At 35.3% G+C, this 20,599-nt stretch overlaps 1 pseudogene; it reads right to left on the bottom strand.

The window, feature by feature from the left end:
- Window positions 1-12,620: 12,620 nt before the first annotated feature.
- On the bottom strand, window positions 12,621-20,389 carry LOC133788797 (L-ascorbate oxidase-like; annotated as a pseudogene).
- Between the last annotated feature and the right edge of the window lie 210 nt (window positions 20,390-20,599).

Below are 20,599 nucleotides of genomic sequence, written 5' to 3'. Positions count from 1 at the left end.
ACAGTGTAAGATATATCTACATGTTTGTTCACCACACATTAGTGGACAAAAAATGACTTATCATACAACACATTTATGCTAATTTTAAGTTGCCATCTACTAACCCCTATGGCTCACTTTGCGCAGTGTTAGATATATTATCCTGTAACGTCATCTAATAAAATATTCATTTATTATGTAAAAATTATTACAAACTAGTACATGATTCTACACAACTCATATTATTTATATTTGAATAGATTAATCTTGACTTTGTTGTGCGTCCATGTCCACTTCTGCTACCCAAACTTTTCTCGCTTACTTTGTGTTTGCTACCCAAACTTTTCTTCGTTTGGGCAATATGGGCTCTGTTTCTTGTTTTCTTTGTACGAGTCAAAGAGGATGAGCCACGGGGCATGACTGCCTAAAACTTGGGGTATACTGGCTTCTAGTTGCACAAAATGGACAGTCTGCTGCTCATAGCTCAACAGTTGCCGATTTCAACATTTTGGCTCCAGCGCACCAAAATTAACCGCTGAGGTGTAGCGGCGGTCAGCCTTTACCAAGTGGAACAACCATTAGGTTGAGTAGAGCCACTGTGGATTCCTCATTTTCATTCAGATTCCCCATGAGAGTTGTTCTTCAGATAATGGAGTCGACGGAGAAATTGCTCTGTGCATCCGTAGCTTTCTCTTGTCATGCCTCGCTTGGAAACTGCACCAACTTCCCGGTTGCGTAGATCTCTCCCTACTTGATTGTGGTTCCCCTTGCTGGTAGCATTGGGTGAGTAGGAGGGCATTCTCTCTTGGAACTCGTGCTTCCATCTCAGCAACGCCTCTCGCTCAAGAGGCGTAATTCAAATTGGAAGGCGGGGAAGTGTGTGCTGCCAAGACCTGATTGGTCTTCGCATGCCTAGGGTTAATGCCACCCTTTGTTTGCTCAGATTTGATTGCTCTTCTCGAATAAATTTGGGCTGCGATCGTTTCTTCTTCTGTCGCCACCAACTCCACAAAAATGGTTGGATCATGCCTCTAATCAGTTTCCTTCGTCGATGTGCTAGCTGTTTAAACATTTGAGAAGAGAATAAATGCTTATAGCTTATAGTCACTCATGATTCTAAGATATAGTGATAATTTTAGGCGACTTGAAATAAAAAACTGGATCTTTCCTTTACTGTATCTTTTCAATTGATCCAAGTTTCTACTATCGTTCATGGTTGTATGTGATCCTATTTACAGGTAGAGGGATTTCCTTGTCTCTACCTGATTAATCAATTAATGTCATAACGTTTCGGTTTACTCAGTCAAAGGTGCCATTATTTCTGTAACTGCCTTCTGATTTTTTGCGATTTCCCTAGATTTTGAACGGTCTTAGTCGCGTGCTCTGATTTTATTATCAGGATTCGATCGCACATTGCATACCTACTTTTGTTGCTTGCCCACTTTATTAAGTATCACGTGGCTGTCGTCTTGCTATAGTAACAAACACTTAATATTGAACTGTGAAACTGTCATATTCACTCAACTCAGCAAATCAAACTTCATTAATCAAAAGAAAATGATTTAAGCACCGCTGGAAAATGTCACTTTTATTCATTTGAATTATTTGCTACAATCTGAGCTGAATAGCTGTGTTCAATGATACAAAGTAAAAATAATATTTCTTTACTGACATAGAGTTCCATGTTCTTGGTAAGCGCTTCCCGCCATGAATTTTCTACAAAGTATATGAACCCTTTCCCATTACCTCAGCGGTCTGGAATGGGCATTCCCAATTTGATTCCAACTTTCACTAGTTTCCAGTGAATCGTCTGAGCAGCCATTCTCCTACTCGAAATTCCCTTGGATTGATTCATTTTTTGTATTGTTGTTCGAAAATCTTTTTGTACTTCATATTGTGGATGTGGGCAACCTGCCTGAATTCTTCCAAGAGAACTAAATTGTGGGCTAATTTCTCTACATTCAAAGATGGAATAGCGGTTATATCTGTGCGCAAAGTGGGCAACCCTGTCTCTATTGGGATAACCACTTCTGTGCCATATACCATAGCATACGGAGACTCTCCTGTAGAGGTTTTGGCGTAGTTTGGTATGCCCATAATACTTTTGGCAAATCCTCCAGCCAAGCTCCCTTCCTATCCTCCAAGTCTTTCTTGATGTTAATGAAAATGACCTTATTTGTGGCTTCGACCTTCCCATTCCCTTGTGGATAACTCACTAAAGAGAATCTCAAATAAATTTTGAATTGTTGGCAAAACTTTTTAACTTTGGTGTTATTAATGGCGTGTCATTATCTATGATAATTTCTTTGGGAATTCCAAAATGATAGATTATGTGCTTCCACACAAAAATTATTGTATCAGCCTTGTTCACCATATTATAAGATTCTCCAACTACCCACTTTGTGTAATAGTCTGTAGCTAGTAGTACGTAGCACTTGTCGCCCACAGCTCTTGGCAACTCTCCAACTACCTCCATTCCCCACTTTGCAAATGGCCAAGTTCCAACCATAGAATGCAAATATTGGGTTGGTTGATGTATCAATGGTGCATGGTGCTAACATTTATCACATAGTTTAGCATACTGCCCTTCCTTAGTCATCATGTATGGCCAATAATGTTGGGGTTTTATGCCCTAATTAAAACCCAAATTCTTTGTAATCTCATTTTATTATCAATAAAAGAATAGAAATCATTTTTTGACTTGGTTAATCACTTTGCTCACATGTTTTATTTTCATGATTATATGTTTATTATAAACTTCTATTAAATCCCGAGCATATAGCTAATCTTATTTATAGTGACGTAATCACAGTGGAATATAAATATGATTATATGTTCAAAATAAGTTAGTCCTAAGATTAGTCAGTGCACAGGATTTACACCGACTTGCCAATCTACGATATGATCTACTTACACATTACAGTGTTATGTTCTTTCCAGAACATTAGCAAAGTAGATAAGATTGAATGTATTTGTTACATCGGACAGGACCGATATTGACAGTTGATAAGAGAAGTAAACATACCTATATTATCTATTCTAGTCATATCATATAGTTGACCATAGGTCAATTCAATCTCAATGTATTATTTGAGTTCTTTGACTTGTTCGTTACCAGCTTACCCTACGGACTAGCCCATACTTACATCTTGGGAACTCGGTAGTATAATTGAGTGGGAGTGTTAATCATAGATATGAACATCTATAGCTTCTGATGAAGAAGTGAAACGATGGTTTCCTTTTAGTTTGGTTCAAGGTGTTAAATGATAGAGATCTCATTTCAGTAATTAAATTAGTTTACTGAAATATCATTTACAATGAACTAAGTGTTTTAAGGATAAAATACAATGAGGGGTAAAACAATATTTTAGTCCTATCTCATTGTAGACCGTCTATAGAGGATTGAGTGATAATTATGGTTGTAACAATGGATAATTAATAGCGTATCTATATTTTTTATAGAGCATTCTATGAATTCAAGAGTGCAATTCCGAGTCTATAGTGGAGTCACGAGGAATTAATAAGTTAGTAAATTTATTTGTTAAATTTATGATAACTTATTGGAGCTTGATTTCATAGGCCCATGGTCCCATTATACCTTGGATAAAATCATCTAGATAGTCTCAATTAATTGATTTAATCATCAATTAGAATTATCAAAGTTGACCAGGTCAATTTTGGATAGTTTCACAGAGTTGTGTAATTTTGAGAAGAAAAGAGAAATTATGGCAGATTTATTAATTAAGATAAATTGGTATCTAAATTAATAAATAAGTTTAAATCAATGTTCAAATTATAAATAATTAATTTGATAAAGGATTTAAATAATTATTTAATTAATTAAATCGATAGAAAATAATACAGGCCTTGATTTTAAGTCCAATGGGCTTATAATCAAATGAGAAATTTCACGGGCCTAAAGCCCATGATAATTTCGACCTAGGGCTTTGAAATGACTATTATTTTATTAATTTTTTAATTAAATTAAATGACCTAATTGAGTCTATAAAAAGAGTACTTAGAGAGAAGTCAAAATATAAATCACAAGTCAAATTTTCTGATAGTTTTAGATTCTCTCTAAACACAAGTCATTTTCTAAGCCTCTTTGTTATTTTCTCTTCTTCTCTCTATATCTATCTCATGTGTTGAGAATTGCCCACACTAGTCTAGGTGGTTTTAATGATACATTGGAAGATTGTGAAGAAAATAGAAGATCGGTTCAGTTTCTTGATAATACTCTGCAACAGAGAGGATACAAGAGTTAGAGAAACCGAAGGAAGGACTGTTTCATTCCGCTGCGTATACTGTAAGTATTCTATTCATTGTTTCTCTTTCAATTCAATTTTAGAAACATGTTTTAGGCTATCTTGTATTAATTTGTTTAATATTAGATATACATGAAAATAAATAAAGATCATGTATAAGCTAATCTAACAAATAATACCCGTTGTTAAGGCTTTATGTGAGAGACTTCGTCCTCCTGATTGTTAATCAACACATATCACAAAGCCTTTGCTTTTAAACATTTGGTCGCATCTCTATCAACGGGAAATGTCCCTTCTATAAGATATCCCATAATAAGGTCCATCCAACATTCGCTCACTTGAGCTATCTCGGAGCATGCTTGTTTTTTATCACCTCAGACCATGCTTATGATGATTGAAGAGTTGTGTGTGCATTTTCCTGATGAAGCTTTCTTTGCTAGCTCATCTGCACAACGATTCATTTCCCTTGGAACTTGTGTGAGCTCAAATTGTGTGAACTTAGTTTGTAAGTTCTGAACGTTATTTAGATACGTCACCATTCTAGGATCTTTGGTGTCAAAATTTCCACTAACTTGCTCAGTCGCCAACTTCGAATATGCTCTGACTCTTAATCATTTAATACCCAAATTGACAGCCATCTCCAATCCATATATTAATGTGTCATATTCTGCTTCATTATTTGTCACATTTTCACTTAATTGCAGAGCTTCTATAATCCTCAAACTTGATGGGGCTTCTAATACCACTCCTATCCCTGTCAAATTGGCGTTCACTGACCCATCTATGCTCATCACTCATATCCAATCTTCTTCTATGAGTTGCCCCGCTCATTCTGGTTCATCAGAAAATGAGTGGATTTCAACTATAATGTCCTCCAAAACTTGTCCTTTCATTGATTTCCTAAACGCGAACCTTACGTCATATGTAGAGAGATCGATTTCCCACTTGGACATACGTCCTGAAAGGTCAGGTTTTGATAAGATTTGCTTCAAAGGGAATTCAATCAGCACATGAGCCTCGAAGTACTATCATAGCCATTTTTAAGCCATCATGAGAGCTAACACCAATTTCTCCAAGTGCCTATAGCGTGTTTCAGCATCTATTAACATTTTTCTCACATAAAAAATTTGTTTTTGCTTTCCCTTTTCTTCCTTAAACAACACTACACTCACCGCTATTGCGGATACTGCTAAATACATAAACAATTCCTCATCTTGCTTAGGTGCGCTCAACACCAGTGGCGAACTCAAATAATTCTTCAATTCTTCAAATGCTTTGCGTTGTTCCTCTCCCCACATTGATTGTGGATTCTTCTTTATACACTGAAAAAAGAGTTCACAGCTGTTGTCTGCGTTTTTAGCCAACGACGTGAGAACGTCAAATACGACAAACCTTCAAGAGAAATAAAAACGACACAGACGGTTTTAAACAGGAAAGGTAAATAACACAAGATATTTTATAGTGGTTCAGCCCCGATTGTCGGTAATACCCTAATCCACTTAGAGTTGTGATTTATAGACCTATACTCAAGATCAGATGGACTGAGCCAACTGAGTTTCTTCAGTACAGATTGTGAAAATACAAAAGTTCTCTCAAATATCAGCACTTTCTCTCTCTAGAATGCTCAGACCCAATTTTCTCTCTCTAGAATGCTCAGACCCAATTTTCTCTCTCTAGAAAGAAGAAGCAGAAGAAGCCCCTCTCTCATCCATAAACCCTCTATTTATAGGCCTGAGATACTCAACTGATATCCCCTTTAGATAGGGATATTTTATTATTCATCTTATATTTATATTACAATAAATATTTAAAATACAACTGATTCCTCAATTTGAGTGAGGAATGAGAGATTCCCGGATGCTTAGACCAACTCTTGTTGAAGTCGTTCCGGGGATTTTGACGTAGTCTCACATGCATGTTGATTACTCCTTCAAGCTTTCCTTGGACCAAGGTGATACAAGCTTGGCTCTCCTCGGACCAAGGTGGTCCGAGCCAACTCCCTTGGCACCTCACCTCGGGAAACTTTGAGGCAATTCTCTTGTTTCTCACCTCGGACAACTTTGAGGCATCCTTCTCCATGACATGTCCGATCGGACATGATGGCCTTCTCCTCGGACCAAGGTGATCCGAGGCACCTTCTCTTGCCTTCTCCTCGGACCAAGGTGGTCCGAGGCATCCTTCTTGGAATCTCACCTTGTACAAGCCCGAGGCACTCCCCTTGTCAAAATCTAAGTCTCAATTCTTGGTTTGCATGGGACTCCTTCTCCTTAGCTACTTACCTTGGTCATGTTCGAGCCAACACTTAGGAAACCTTGGGAGGCTTACCTCGGACACACCCTTGGGGTCTCCTAGGACCACATCCTCCTTGGGGTCTCCTAGGACCACCTTCTCCTTGGGGTCTCCTAGGACCACTTTCTCCTTGGGGTCTCCTAAGACCACTTTCTTGAGTTCTCCTCGATACACCCTCCTTAGCTCTCCTAGGATGCACTCCCCTTAGCTTTCCTAGAATGCATCCTCTTTAGCCTCCTAGGATCAAGGTGCACTTGGCTTGGCTATGACATCTTTCAAGCAGTCCAAATTCTTCGTCAGTCTACTGGGTCACTTTCTCACAACTCTGAGGAGTCAATGTATTTATTGACTATTAACGTGTCTTTTACTGACCATGCACTGTCATTTGTCACATTTATTGCCACGTCCTTGATCTCCAATTTTTTGGGTATAACAACAGCGATGCGACATTTGCAAAATGAATTGGCTTAATGCAGCGATCTTGCCCATGATTTCTTGCACATCCAGCACAGTACGCAACTCGGTAACCTCTGAGAGAGTTGCTATTTGTGTGGGGTTCGGCTCTATCCCCCTTTTACTGAAGATATGCCCCATGAAATGTCCTGAGGTCACCCCGAACACGCATTTTGTTGGATTTAACTTCATATTATATTTGTTTAGCACATCAAAGCATTCTCTCAAATGTTCGAGATGATCAGTCTATTTCCTAGATTTTACGATCATATCATCATTGTATACTTCCATTATACGCCCCAGTTGCTCAGCAAAAATCTTATTCATTAGCCTCTGATATGTTGCTCAAGCGTTGCGCAACCCAAATGACATTACTTTATAGCAATATAACCCCCGTATTGTTTTGAAAATTGTATGGATCCTATCTTCCTCAGCCATTGGAATCTGATTGTACCTAGAGTACGCATCTAAAAAACTCATTAGTTCGTATCTTGTAGTCGCATCCACCATCTGATCTATTCTAGGTAACGAGAAACTATCTATTGGACATGCTTCATTCAAGTTGGTGAAGTCGATGGAGACTCGTTTCTTCCCATTTTTCTTTGGCACCACCACAAGATTTGATGTCCATGAAGGGTATAAACATTCTTCAATAGTTCTTATTTGTAATAGGCGCTCCACCTCTTCATTGATCACCTGGTTTATTTCTGGGGCGAATCGCCTTTGTCTCTGTTTTACAGCAAGAAATCGTTTATCTATGTTCAGTTGATGAGTCATGACAGTCGGATATATTCCAGGCATATCCTTAGCTGTCCACACGAACGTGGAAATATTTGTCATCAAAACTTCTGTGATTAGTCTTTTTTGCTCACTACTTAATTGGGCACTTACCAGCACAGCCTTTTTTGCACAGTTTACATCTAATTGTACTTCCTCCAGCTTGTATACAGTTGACTGTGGTTCTGCACATTCTTCTTCTTCCAGGGCTCTCAAATAAGCTGGTAATTTTCCCTTTGATTGCTATGCCTCCTCTTTATTTATCTTTTCCCTGTTTCCAACCTGATTTACTCCCTTCAACAATACACAACATTTTTTAGCTTGCTTTTGACATCCTTTTATGTCGATAGTATAAGTTCCGCACGACAACTGGCATCTTAAAACTTGGTGTAAGGTTGAAGCCACACCTTGCATCTTGTGCACCCATGGTCTTCCCATGATCGCATTGTTTCCTGAATAAGCATCTATGAACACAAAGTCTACTACCAAGGTGCGCTCGGCATGTATCACTTTCAACTCGAATCCTTCTTTCGAAACTACTTTTGTGTTGTTGAACGAGAGGATATGGAAGGTGGATGCTCTTAGCCTTTCTTTTGGTATCCCCATGGCCTAAACAACATCATAGAAAAGAAGCTTTGTACTACTTCCCTCGTCCGCTAACACTCGGCTCAATTGTCAATTTTTTATTTGCAGCTTAATCACCAGAGCATCATCATAGGGGTAAACTTACTTTCTTCAAATCATCTTCGGTGAAAGTAATTGGGTGCGCTGGGAAATACCATTCAAATGGAGCCACATAGTTGACTATTTGATGCAGATATCGCATTGTTTTTACCATTTCTTCAGTTCTTTTCTCAAACCTCATCTTTGCTTCCCTTTCTATCAAGGGTTCTGCGTATCCAAATATCATTGGAATTTGTTTCAGTTGCTATTGAGGTTGCTCCTCTATTACCACTTATGACTGTACGTTTGGTTCAGTTATTGTCTGCGCAGGTGACTTTGGTGATGCTCGATGTTGGGGCATTACGTTCTGTGCTGTCTTGATATACTGCGACAATCCTCCCGTTCTTAAAATGTGTTGCACTTGGTTGTACAATGACCTACATTCTTCCAACGTATGGCCTACATCTTTGTGAAATGCACAGTTTTTTCGTTTGATCTCTCTTCACTATTGGCGAAGTTATCTTGAATGGTTCTCGCCAGATTGGTTTGTCTTTATCTTCACTGTAAAGTTAATCCACCGATATTGTTGACTCAATGTGTGGGTATTTCGCTCCACTTTCCTCTCTTGTATATTTTGGCCAATTTCTGTTTCCTATGAGTGGTTGTTCTGCCCTTCTTTTATCTTGCTTTTCACCCAGAGGAGGGTTTCCCTCTCCTGGTTTAGTTATTAGTGTTGTGCGATTTGCTTCTTCTTCTCTTATCTCTAGTATTTTGAACACCCATTCCGCCCTCATTTGTATGTCTGCGAGATTCCTTGGGGGATTCAAATAAAGTTGTTCACTAAACAACGATCCTTTTTGTAAGCTTTCTCTAAACAAGTTCATTGCCACTTCCTTGTCTACATTATTTATCTGATGCACCAACTTCAAGTATCGCTTCAGATACATTTGAGGATGCTCATTTACTCCCTGCTGCACAGAATATAGGTCTCTCATTATTTTTGGTGTTTCACTATTTCCTCTGTATTGTTGCACAAACAACTCACCTAGCTCCACAAAGGAGTTCACAACTTTGGCTTTAATTGCTTGAACCATTGCTAGAGTGGTTGTGAAGGCTCTGCATTGCTTTGCTTCATTCTCTATCTCCATTGCCATCTTTTGCTGGAATTGTAAAATGTGGTTGGAGGGATCTAAGCTGCCATCAAACTGAGTAAAGTTTGGCATAATGAAATCATTCGAATTTCGCTCACTAACGATCCAATCAGTGAAAGGAGACTTAAACATGCATTAATTGCTTTATTTGCCATCTCCATAGAGTTGCAAGTGCTCGCCACATTTACTCTAACAAGTACTTCTTTCATCATCTACTCTGTCCAATCTGACGGTATTACCGGTGTGGACGGCGAATGTTGAATTCGCAATTTCTTTTGAGTGATTAGTGTTCCAATATTCTTTGTTGGGTGCGCATCACTTTGTTATTTTTTTCTTTTCAAATGGTTTTTGTCTTTCTTCCTCATATATCTCGGGGATATCTTCTTCTTCCTCTTCCAACTCTGCGATCAATTCTGGCCGAGTTTCATTCGTAACTCATACTACAACAGCTTTAACTCACCCTTGGTGATTTTTTTCTCTCCTTTCTCATCATAGCCAATTCATTCATCAATTTAGCTTGTTGCGTAGCCATCTCCTCTATTCTCTTTTGATACCGATCTTCTGCCTGCTGCCGTCGTTCTTCTGCTTGTTTGAATCTAGCATCATCATGTTCTTTTATTTGCTGCATAAATTGCACCAACTTGTGCAACTCTTGCATATAATCCACTGGCGATGATTGGCTCACACCTTCTTCCATCTGTGTTTTTTATTGTAGGTTTCTCTTCTCTTTGTTGGTCACCATCCAACTCTACAAAAGACACATTAATTTCTTGTTATCATAAAAATATTATCTTTTTCTCCTTGCACGTAGTTATATATATATAAGTATTTTCATCTCTCGGCGTTAATCATTGTAGTAGTTTGCACATCGCCTTCTTGTTAGGTTCCCAAAGAAGATGCCAATTGCTTATGTCAAAATCCTCAACATGAATCTTTTGCACTTATGGACTTCAGATCACTGGATCGTTGCTTCTGATCACTTTTAGTTTACGCATTACATTTACTTAATCAATGGCATAAATACATTCTTCTATGGAATGAGTAGAAAAAACATATGGAATGTACCTGTAAAAGACACTCCGAGATACTTAAGTCAACACAATGTTTCTTCTCTCAGTCCTCGATCCTCACAAACTTTTGCTGGAATAAAGTCTGGTGGTCCCATAGATGGTCCCTCCATCACATATTTATAGAAAAATAATGAAGGGTAAGGTTAAGAACACTTATCCTTATTGTCCACGTGTCGGAATTAACTCACCCTTATTCCTTTTCCTCTTCATTTCACACGCCGAGCTCAACTAACTAATCAATCAATTGATCGTTGAGCTCGGCTAACTTATTCAATCAAGTGAGCACTGAGTTCAACTAACTATTCAATCAATTGAGCACTGAGCTCAGCTAACTATTCAATATGTTGAGCATTGAGCTCAGCTAATAACTTATTCAATCAATTGAGCACTGAGTTAAGCTAACTATTCAATTTGTTGAGCGTTAAGCTCAACTAACTTATTCAACCAACTGAGTGCTAAGCTCTGCTAACTTATTCAATTGATTGAGCTCTGAGCTCAGAGCTCGGCTAACTATTCAATCTGTTGAGAGCTGAACTCAGCAAACTTATTCAATCAATTGAGTGCTGAGCTCATCTAACTATTCAATGTGTTGAGCGCTGAGCTCAGCTAACTTATTTAATCAATTGAGTGCTGAGTTCAACTAACTATTCAATCTATTGAGCACTGAGATCCACTAACTTTTCAATCATTTGAGTGCTGAGTTCAGCTATCTTATTCAATCAATTGAGCACTGAGCTTAGTTAACTATTCAATTATTGAGCACTGAGCTCAGCTAACTTATTCAATCAATTGAGCGCTGAGCTCAGTTATCTATTCATTATGTTGAGCATCGAGCTCAGCTAAGTTATTCAATCAATTGAGCGTCGAGCTTAGCTAATTTATTCAATTAGTTGAGCGATGAGCTCATCATTTTTCTCCGTACCCACCTATAAAATCACGCCACGTCAATTATGGTGGAATTATTTCCATACAAAAATATACTTATATATGTAATTAAGTTAAGAGTTTGTTGATCAAATAAAGACACAAAAGTAAATATTGCAGATTAATCAATACTACATTTCACAAGAGGCTACCGGACAAACCGGCCTCCTTAATATTTTATGCGTTAATATTCTCGTATGATGAAAACTAGAGCTGTAAATACGGGTCGGGCTTTTGAGCACGGCACGAAACCGGCACGAGCACGACACGGCACGAAAAAATATGGGCTTGGGCTAGGCACGACACGAAAAAATATGGGCTCGGGCCAGGCACGGGCACGACACGGGCTTAGCACGGCACGACACGACAAGCCCGAAGGCACGACATGAAAGCACGACACGTAAGCACGAATATAAAAAGCCCGAAAGCACGGCACACAAAAAGCCCGAATTAAACTCAAATAAATAAAAAAATTATTATTATATCATCATTTTTTTATAGTATGTAAAAATATCATACTATTTTTATAGATTTTATTTTTTAAACTTTTTCTTGGTAAAGTTTTTAATGAGGCAATGTTTATTTTATTTTTATTTTTAAATTTGGAATTTTTATTGTGTTAATTAAGTAAATATACATATATATATATATATGTAAAAAGTAAAACAGGAAAAAAAGTAAAACAGGTAAAAAAAAAGTGGGCTCAAATTAGACCCAGATTTTGGCTGACTTGAGGCCCATTTTTAGGGCACGAAAAAAGCCCATTTAAAAAAATGGGCTGGTCCACTTTAGAAATACGGGCTGGCACGATCTGGGCCCCGTCCGGCCCGGCACGGCACGTGGCCCGTGCTTGTGGGCCGTGCTAGGCATATATATTTTTATGCGGGCTGGCCCGGCCCGGCCCACTTTCTTACCCGACCCGGCCCGAATTTACCGGAGGCACGAAAAATGTGGGCCGGGCCGGGCAGCCCACATTTACAGCTCTAATGAGAACATTATCTGCATTGAATGACCACTCATACACCCATTATATTATAATAATAAAAAAATGCCCAAAAACATAAATAATAAAATTAACAAAAAAGTACAACACATCTCATGAAAATTAATTAAAATCCTACTCTCTCTAAAACTCGTCAAGCATACACCTTCTTAATTTTTTTTCTAGAGTGGGGTAATAATTAAAACTCTTCATATCACACATCACTTCACTTTATTACTTTCACTAATAAAATTATTATTAATTAATCAATCTTAGTGAAACTTGCCATCGTTGGTCGCCATTATCCTCCCAGTGGCTCCACAAGCATGAGCCTCACTAGGTATGCCCTTAACAAAGCGACCTTCGATATCAAAAATGGCTCCCATTCCCATATGCAAATGAGGCTCAATGTGGCAATGGAATGCCCAAACTCCACGATTGTCGGCCACAAATCGCAGTGCAGTCCATCCCCATGGAAAAATAACCGCGGTGTTTCTTAGGGGCGGGTTCTTTAGGTTAAGTTTTCCCTCGTCCTTCTTCGAAAACTTACCCTCTCCATAACCCAAAACCCAAAAGTCATGCCCATGCAAGTGCCACGGGTGAATTTCACTAACATTTGGGGCTATAGCGTTCGTGTTTTGAAGTATAATGTCCACCGTGGTATTGAATTGGAGCCTGTAGATCCCACTACTAGTGGTGACGTTGGTGTTCACAGGTGGCTTCATGATGTCATAATTGGCTGGGTAGGTTTCTGGTGGGCTTGTTTGGTCAAAGGTATGGTTCAGTAAAAATTTCATTGAGCCCAAGTATGGGGTAGCTGGTAGTACTAAGGAGACATTGTTGACGGCCCACTTTGTTACACCGTTCAACCTGTTTTGAGTGTTGAGGAGCATGATCCGACGGTTGTAAGATCTCGGGGGTTTCGGGGACCCATTCGGGCCAAAATTCTTTTCGTAAAGGATTTACTGTGGTTATAATCATTCCATTCTGGAGTTACTGGAGGAGGTGAAACGGGGAGTTTTGATGCTGAATTTGGAAGGTAATTTAGGAGGGTAAGACCTTGTGGGGTCTTTGGTTCTCTCCCTCTAACTCCTACTGAAACCCAGTAGTTGTTTCTAGGGTTTTGATTTGTGGTTATTAGGACTGAGTAACTTTCTCCTGAATAAATGTCCAAGTCATCCACTAAGAATGGTTGCACATAGTTTCCATCGGCTTCCACTACCAACATTTTGTGATTCTGGAAAAATTAAGAAAAAAAAAAGTAACAATTATTTTCTAAATTATTGCACAATAGAAAAGGTCAATGATGCAGACAATAAATAAGACATCACCAACTACACTAGTTAGCTTTTGCGTAGCATTAAACTCGTGTATTTATCACCATTATAAAGTTCTTCATTTTTTTTAGTTATAGTTATTTGTCAATATCCTATAACGTGTGTCGAACATGCAGATTTTTAATTTACATTGCGATGAACAACATAAGTAGCATATCTACAATGACAACAATAAAAATAAAGGATATGTATTCACACGCGTCTTGATAAAGTATACAGAAACAAATTAAAGCAAATATATAATTATAGTTGTACCCAAATGAAAAAGGAAAAAAAAAAAAAAAGACGCGTGGCCTCTTTCCAAGTAACACAATTATGTTCCTACTTCCAATAATTATTATATTTTGTTTGTGTATAATTGTTTAATTGAACAGACAACTCAGCACTATGGTGGATGAATGTGAAATGACTCCACTAGCGTAGGGAGCTTAAAATAATGCAAAGTGCATGGACCCCCCTTATGCTGTATGAAAATTACTTCTTTTTTTTTTTGAAAGAACTGTATGAAAATTACTTGAAAGCAAAAAAGGCATAAACTTAATTATTATAATAATCTTATAGTCGATCATTTTCGTATCTTATTATTATTTGATTAGCTAGCCAATTAATTAATTAATATTGTTCCCTAGCTATACATTAATCTTTTCTTGTTTTTTCCTCATTAGTTTTAGCCTGCTTTCCCTCCTTTATTAAAAATGTGGTTAACGGTCGACACAGCAAGGTATCGTATATTTTTAATATCTATGGCAATCTCCTTTAATTAATTCCTACTCTATTGACCCCTATGTGATCATTTCATAATCTATATATAATTCTATATAGATATGTATACACATGATATATATTCATATACTAACTACTAATGATTATTATTATATGCACACACATGTATAACATGATTGAATTTAATATATAGATGAAATGTGAAAATTAAGAAACGAATTTTGTTTCAAACTTGGTCAATGACAATAAACTTAATATATATATATATTCTATTTGATCAACGGTTAAACTTATATGATAATTTTGAAAAGACCTACGCACAAAAGTGAATACAAAGCTAAGATTTTTTTTTTTTTTATAATTAAATTAAATCTTTATAAAATGAAGGCCATTCGGCTAAGGGGTCCTATTTGGGAGTGGGCAGTCTTAGACCTTGACCGACAATACACATATATACAATAAGTAATGATACGTGCACTCAAAATATGTACACAAACATTATACACAGTGATGTGGCAGTTTAGTCTAGTCGATTATATTTATTAAAACTGAAATCTATTGTTTTAAAAAACAGTAACACGTCATTGTGTGTAATGTTTGAGTGCATATTTTGTGTGCACGTATTATTATTACTCTATATACAATACATCAAGAAAAGCAAATTAAAATTCAGTGTATTATTACTTTACTTTAAAACAAAGTGTTCAAATAACTTTGACAACGCAGTGACCACTCTTTTAATTGAGAAAACTAAAAAAAGAATACAAAACAAAAAGTTGGTCTGGCCTAGCCAACCTAACTAATGTTTTCATATCGATCTAATATCGAGAAAATCAATGTTAGACTACACATCTCTTTTACCTTATTTTACCATGATGTAACAGCAAGTTGATATTATATAATAATATTATTATAATATTCGAGCAATAATGTAAGAATATATATACTATAGGAGTATTATTCGGTTCACCACCCAAATAGGGTACATCTGTGCATTTTCTCTAATTTTTTGTTCGAGAAGTATTTTAAACAAAAAAAATTTATATTTTTTTATTAAAATATATATTGTAGTTATTTAGAGTATCGTCTAAATTTTTAGAAAATTCTAAATAATTTATAATACCGAAAATAAAGTTCAAACAAGTTATATTCCACGCACATAACAAAAAGTAGTCAAGCGTGCAACAAACAATTTGAATCTTATTTTCGACACTGTAAATTATTCGAAATTTCTCGAAAAATTTACAAATATTATAAATAACTACAATATATATGAGCATAAAAAAAATTGTACCAAAAAATACTCTTCGAACAAAAATTAAAAAGAGGTGCACCAATATGTCCTTTTTGGGATGTCCCGAAGAACTATTCTATATTATATAGTAATGAGATGAAAGTGCAGTAATAGATAAGTATATTACCCCAATGGCCAAGTTGAGGGCAGCTAGGGCAGTGGTACTGGCGATTCTTAGTCTGTAGGTTTTATTGGGTTGCACCTTCAGAATCTTTGGTGCGCACTTTTCTCCACCCTTTAAGTTGCACTTATTAGAGGAGGAGTTGCTATAATGCGCTGCCAATGAGCAATTATATTGTCCTCTACCATTCAGCAACAAGCTCTGGAAAAGTGAACCGAAGCATCCAAAATGAGATTGAGAATGAGGCGTGTTAATAGTATAAATTATATAAATCTCTTAAAAACTCATATTCTAGTGAAAAGTAAATTAAACTGTGAACTATTGATTAAATAGAAAATCCAAACTGCATATGGTAAATTATATATAAATAATGTTAAATAATTTGATATTATATATCTCCTTTTCTTTTTTTTTATTACTCCACCCTATAATTTGATAATAGAACTATTAATAAAGTTGCCTTAAAAGAAAATATTGCAAACCTAAAGAAATAATAATAAAGAAAAAAAAAACATAGCGTTCTCTTTTCTTTAATTTGTGAAGTTGATGATTTGGATTGAGAAATGGTCCAACTATTACTTAACAAATTCAAGAACGACATAAAGTTGAAAAGTAAAACATTCCCATTTTTGGAAACGCTATATATGTAAGTAATTAACAGTTAATAAAATGGGTTGATATATAGATGGTCATATTTATATATATATAGCCCTGTAGAGTTTTGCCGCTGCTTTACTTTGTTATATATATATAACAATTATTGTAAATGTGTCATTTATATTGTATTTGATTCATTTTTTTTAATATTTTGCTCAAGTAGCATTGATATTGTGCTAATGTGTAGGATGCAACTTTTCTAATAGGCAAATACGTATATACATAGAGATATAATAAAAAAAAATTGAAAATATGTATCTGTACTTTTAGACTAATTTTTGTATGTTTTAGTGTTAATAAACTCGATCACGACTATAACTTTAGTTGATTAAATAGACTCGCGTACTGTAACTATGCATGTGACATGTGACTACATAACAATAAGCTGCTTAAAATAATGAACAAAATGTACCAAAAGAGGCATGTTTGCAATGATTTCAATAATTCATGGGGCATTTTTGCCACAAAAAATAATTCAAGGGGCAAAACTTTACAAGGGCTATAGTTTAGGGGGGAAATTGTTATTTGTCCACTATATAATATATATATATATACTAGGTGCACATTTGCTTAATTTTATTTAGAAAAAACTAGTAAATATATTTATTAAATTTTTATGATTGTCATATCAATTTTTAAAAAATAAACTATATTATATATATAAAAGAATATCATAAACATATTAAAAGAAAAATTAAATCTAAAATTTTTTATGATTTAAAAAATATATATATATATATGATAACATTTTAAATCATAAATTACACTATTATTTAATGTATAAAATATTCATGATATTATTCAAATCACAGTTTTATAATTTGAGAAAATGCCAGTATACTTTTTTATAGAAGATAAATATTATTTTAATTTTTTATATAGTTACATGGTTTTTTTATAAATATAAATAATAAAAATTAAGATTATGTATTATGTATTTTTATAATATTTGAATTTATATTAATATACTTATTAAATATTTAGTTTTGTATTAAAAATTATTATAATAATAGTATTTTATAATATTTAAATTAAAATTAATATAATTAATAAATATTTATTTTTAATAATTTTTAAAAATATATTCGGTTAAATATTGTAATATTATATTAAAATTAAAAAATAATAAATTTTGTTATCTACACATTTTTTTATATAGAAAAGATATATTCTCACATCTTCATATATATATATATATATATATACTGTCACATACGTAATGTTCTAGCTGTCTGTGCTTTTCCCAGTCCAAAAGTGGGCCATGACACCTTCTAGTAATGACCTTTTCCCTTTGTTTTCTTTTTCCTATAAAAAAATACTTGTTTTTCTATTTGTTGCACTATTTTGAAAAAATCAATCATCTTTTTTATTATTTTTTTCTTTCTTTACCGAATGACCACTTCACTAATCCAACAACTACAAATATCCGAATGTAGAGTCTCGATCGTAAGCTGAGCACCTCCTCATACATGTATAAGATATCATCTATAGTAACCTATAATTATAATACCTACACAAAACACAATTTTTTATTATTTTAGGGGACCATAGTAAATGATTAATTTTCCAATTTGTCTATTTTACTTTAAGTAATCATGCAGTATTTCAGATCAGATATTCATATCTAGCTAAAATTACTATAAGAAAGTGGAAGCAATAGTCAAATTATTGTTATAGCAGCTTATTCTAGAATTCGGAGGAGGACAGCGGGTTATATTGATTAGGTCTCGAATGTTTTTACTTTTTATTATTTTGACAGAAGTCTCGAATTTATTATTATTATTATTATTATTATTATTAAATCTGTTAATATTACCTGTGGTTCACCGATCCAACGGATTGGCGCCGAAGACAGGCCAACCTCTTGCTCGTGGACGCTTTTATGCCACCAATCGCTGAGTAACAGGTTGAGCTCGCCATCATAGTGGAAGGGATCCCTCTCTCCTTCTGCCACGTCAACAATTAATGACCCATATAGCCCTGCTGATCTTTGCATGCCGTAGTGTCCATGGTAAAAGTATGTTCCCGGCTACACCATATATAATACCCGTTAATTCAAAACGTAGATGCAGCAAGTAAACAACATAAATATTGGAGATTCTACTGTCCACCCCAAAAATTAGTATTTGGGGCACACTGTTGCCCATTAGTATTTTTAGCTTGAAAAGTATTTTGAGAATTTTTTTTTATATGATTGCATATATTGTAGTTATTTAGAGTATTAGTAAATTTTTACAAAATTTTGAATAATTTATAGTGCTGAAAATAAGGTTTAAACAGATTACCTTCCACTCGCATAAAAAAAATAGTCATCACGAGTGCAACAAACTATTTGAATTTTTTTTTTAAACTGTAAATTATTTACAATTTTCTGAAAATTTACGGGATGCTCTAAACAATTACAAAATATGCACGAACATAAAAAAAATTTACACCAAAATTATATTTAAAATAAAAAACTACAGGAGGGTACTACAATATGCTTTTTTTAAGGGTGCTCGAAAGAACTATCCTATAATATACTAAATGACATCTATAATTTGAAATGGGGCATTATTCTCTAGCATCCATTTCGAAGATGCTAGCAAGCATTATTGGATATATATATATAAATTTATTAATTTTTAAAAACTATTTTTAAAAAAGATGTTATAAAGGTATTGTTGGATATTATAAATTACATATTAGTTCTACAATTGGTTACTATATTTTTATTAAGAACAATGATATATATGTAACAAAAATATGCATTCTAAATATTACATAGACTAGCTAGCGTGAGAGTTTTTGTCAATCAATCATGTTTATGTAAACGGAGACTTACTATTTAAAAAAAATAGTAATCTAATATGGTCACTTTAGCATGTGGACGTATTATCTCTAAAATGTACTAGTCTTAGTCAATTAAATGGGTGACTTTTGGCTTGGCGAATGTTTCCACATTGAAATTTGGTCCGGCCGTATATATCTAATATCATCTTTTGATATCTTTGCAGTTTGTTTTTAACTTAAAAAACGAGTCCGTTAGTGAAAAGAAATAAAATTAGATTTACCTTATCAACTAGGAATCTATAAGTAAATACTTCCCCAGGGTTAATAGCACACTGCGAGATTGAGGCTGTACCATCTGCCCAAGGAGTACCCAACTGAAGAAACATACAGACAGTAGCACAGGTAATTAACAAGATGAATAAATTAGCATGCATACATACACACACAAGACAATGATATATATTATATGTACTTTAATTGTATCAAGCGTTGATGAAATCACCTTGATCGATATAATAGATGAACTACGTACGTACCTGTCTAATTCCATGCCAATGGATGACAACGCCCTCTGTGTGGAGCTTGTTGGTGAGGTGGACGACGACGGTGTCGCCGGCGTTGGCCCTAATAGTGGGGCCAGGGAACTGCCCATTGATGCCCATCACCACGTGCTCCTGGCAGTCGGGTGCCCCGAAAATGTACTCCACATCGAAGTTGTAGTGTCGAACCTGATTTCGACCACCAACAACTCCCCCAGCCAGAAGCGATAGCAGAATCAAGGAGCGTATCATCAACGCTCCCATACCCATTTTCTTTAATTTCTATATGCTATACTATAGCTAGATTTGAAAAATGCTAGCTTATTACTGTATGTATCTAAATATATTTGTTTGAACTTGATTATACGAACAAGATAAAGAATTGAGACTGTTAGACCGCGTTGTGTTTCGGCTCTATTTATAGGTTTTTTAGATTGAAAATAATGTGAGATCATTCCTACGGCCCCACATGGCGTCTTGGATTTTTTTTTCTTTTGATAAGAAAATTGTATATTATTTACCAGGAGGCTTCCAACTAGTTAGACTAACTAATAAAGCTGTCTTACACTACAAATTATAAATATAAATGTGTCATGCACTAAT

Source organism: Humulus lupulus, chromosome 7 (genome assembly GCF_963169125.1).
Source record: "Humulus lupulus chromosome 7, drHumLupu1.1, whole genome shotgun sequence".
In the NCBI taxonomy this organism is placed as follows: Eukaryota; Viridiplantae; Streptophyta; class Magnoliopsida; order Rosales; family Cannabaceae; genus Humulus; species Humulus lupulus.
This window is presented reverse-complemented; position numbering and strand designations above follow the sequence as displayed.